Raw genomic sequence first — 3,561 nt, 5'->3', positions numbered from 1 at the left:
CATTGTGGTGATTCTTATTCTTTCTGTGAAACATCCTGAGTGAGAGGGCAACTAGTTCCTGGGAGCCCTGTTAATGTAATAATCTTACAAAAATTCACTTGACTTCACATTCAACTCAAAAGCTGTTTGTTTTGAGCTTTGTGGGTCTAATCCCCAATGTATTTTTCCATTAATTGCTTCATTTAACTCCTTTTCTGTGGAAAAGTGTGATGTGTTTGCTTTCCTCATGGGAAAATGCAGCCTGTGATAACCTGTTGTTGGATGAAACAGCAGAAACAGGGATGCCTTGATCAGTAGATGCCAGCATACCTCTTACAGCAATGGGAGATAAACCACTGCTCTCTGTGAGTAATAAGAATAAATCAACATTACTTCTAGGGAATGAAACTCCTGTGTGGTTTTGGTTAACTTTTGGAAAAGTTAAATCAGTGTCTCAGATCACTTGGAAAGTTCATAACTTTTATGTTCACAAAATGTTTGTTTCAAATTAACATCTTTAGTAATTTATACACATTTTATGGGTGTCTGGTATTAAGAACAATGAAGTCTGATGAACCTCTTAATTTCTATTTACTCCATACAACAAAGCAGCAACTTGGGATAATTTCTTCTGAAGTACAGTCACTTATTAATTATATCTATTATAATTAGACTGTTAGAATTATATAAGTGTTCCTGAATGTTCCCTTCCAAGGCATTACTGTTGGATGGTGCCCATTTTCCCAATTGGGGAAATTAGGAAAATTGCAATATAATATTGCAATAGGATTTGGATCCTGCTTGGCACAGTGATATACACACCTATTATCTGCCTCTATGTTTGTATAGAATCACAGGTAAATAATCAAATGGACCACATGAATACCAGAGGGCAAGATACCAGCACCAAGCTTCAGAAAATAGGGTGTTCTAAGCTTGCACTGATTAGACCTGCAATATTCATTGATTGTATTCTTTATAGTTACTGCTAATACATCACCTGTTTGACTAAAAGCACATTTGAGACCAACAATTAGAAATCCAAAGTCTGTCAGAACCATAAAACTCTGCCTATAAGTGATACACTCAGTATCTTCAGGCTGCATTATGAAGCCAGTTTTTGTGTTTCTAACATTGAATTTACAGTGAATATCCATAACAAGTGTGCTGTGTTGAAGTGCCTCTCCATTGTTCCAACTGGATGTGAGCACTTCCATGAAGGTAATGTCATAGATCTCTGAGCTGAACAAGGTCATAAAAGGTTTTCAAACAGGTTAGAATTTATGATGAAAAACTAAACTATGGTCATTGTTTAAAGGTTTCCTACACCTTTCCTGGTATAGGAATTACAGACAACTATGCACATTATATAATCTTACAGAAATCAAGAAAAATGTCTGCATTTGCAAGAGTTTCTTTAAAAATTATTTTTCTTTGATTTGCAAGCAAGCAAATATTAAAATGCTCTCTGTATTGCCTATAACATGTACATAATGTCAATATCAATTGGTATCAATACATTTTAGCCATGAGTAGGTGTAGTAGGTTTAGAATGCAGCATGTAAAACCTGGGGAGGAAAAAGCAAGCCCAAAACCTTTGTCCTTTCCTAAAATCCCCTAAAATCTTGTTTGTGCAGACCCAACACCTGAGGTATGTTAAAAGCCAAGTTCAGCTCACTGAAACTAAGTTACACACAAGTAGCATGTTTAAATTTTCTAGTGAAAAGATTCAAGGAAAAAGGTAAGTCAATAATTTCTGAGAAATGTTTTCACGTCCACTATAGCTCAAATTGGTTTTCTTTTTTTTGCAGGACTCTTGTGGACCTTTTGCTAAATTTGAGGTTATCTGAACATCAGTGTAGCATAACAGATGAACTTTGTTGGCCAAATAAATTAGGTATCCTGTTTTGTTTCATGTTACTTGTGCTTACTGTGGAACAAATTTCTGATATTTGAACAAAATTTTCCTTACTTCAGCTACAATATCAAAAGAAATGAATGTTTTATGCCTGGAAGAAGACAAATTTTTCTGAGCAGGTAAAATAATGTTTTAATAATGATATAAAGTTAAATTGAGTAGTTCATGTCATAGGCACCCACCCAGGCTAAACAGGGGAGAGCAATGCACATAAAGACGTGTTAGCACTTGAATTAAATATCGGCAGGTAATCACATTAATGTACTTTCTAATTGGAGCACTCAACATGTTTTTATTTATTGATGTCAATTTCTTTTGTTAAGAAATTAAAGTTAAGAAAGGGCATTTGGGAGGTAAAGCCCAGTCTGTTCCAGTAAGCCCTGAGTCTTCTCTCAAGCATGTTAGTCTGTTGCACCCTGAAGATGCTTGTAGACATCTAAATATACAATTCATTAACCCCATTATTAGTATAATTTCTTCAGTAGAAAATCTTTATTCTCTGTCTAATTGTTGGTTTTAGTTATTGATGAAGTAGGATACAGCAGGAAGGGAGGTTTTGCTTGGCTTTTTGTCTCATTGTTACTGGGCTTTCTCTTCCAATTTAGTTAAGATCCTGGAACTGCAAGAACCATGTCAGTACTTTCAATTTCAAACAACATTTCTTGTGCACCGTGTATTCTAATTCATAGGAAACATTTATGCAGATTGGGAACCCCAACCTGAACTTTGAATAATCACTTACCTTGTTTCCCCTGAATGTATACACAAATAATGATATACCAATTTGTATCCCTCACAATAAATTAAGGGTATGAAATGTGTTCACCTTAATTAATATCTAGTGATGTGTAGAGTTTTATATTTTTCAACAAGTAAAATATCTATTGCAAATGTATTTTTTACCTTGTCTTTTAGATAAAAGTAGTGTAACTAATTTACATATATGAAATAAGGAATTCTTTACTTAGTGATAAATGTTAATTTAAGAACCTGTGAAATATTTGCATAGCTTAAAAAACAGGAATTAAAATATTTACAGAAATTCCATGGAGTTTGTAGCAACATATCTAAAAGAAGATAAGAAAACAATTTCTAAGTTGCTGCAATTTGCAACAAAGGAATCTTTTTGCTGTCTCACAGCACTGCTGAATGTTTTTCTGTTTCATTTTGACATTTAAAGTGATGACTGTGGAACATTTAAAAACTTTTTTAAAAGCAACTGAGCAACAAAAGCCAACTTCTGACATTCTGATATTGTTCCATTAGTCCTTATCTTTTGAAAATGTGTGACTTTACAGTTCTTTTGTGATACAAGTACAGAATGCCATTTTTTATCAAGGTCTGCCTTTGTAAAAGAAGTAAAAGAAGGTACCAGGTAAGTACACAAAATCAGTGGAGAAATTTCTTGGTAATCTCTTAAGTAGTAATAGAATCCACAGACATAGAACAAAACATTTGGTCAAGGACAAACAGTATCAAATTGATCTAATTTCCTTCATTAGTGTGACCTGCTTGGTGTGTAAGTGGACAGCCGTGAATGTCATTAAAGTTTAGCAAGGATTTTGTGCTGTTCTGCTCTGCAATAAACAAAACCAGGAAATGGGATCTAAATTAAATCACAGTTGTAGGGTTGTAGAATTGGCTGAAACACTCAACTAAACACT

The sequence above is a fragment of the Melozone crissalis genome, unplaced genomic scaffold (assembly GCF_028551555.1).
Source record: "Melozone crissalis strain CALT ecotype California unplaced genomic scaffold, PUWL_Pcris_2 ptg000042l_1, whole genome shotgun sequence".
NCBI classification, from domain to species: Eukaryota; Metazoa; Chordata; class Aves; order Passeriformes; family Passerellidae; genus Melozone; species Melozone crissalis.
The sequence above is the reverse complement of the archived record's forward strand: the minus strand, read 5'-3'. Positions refer to the sequence as shown.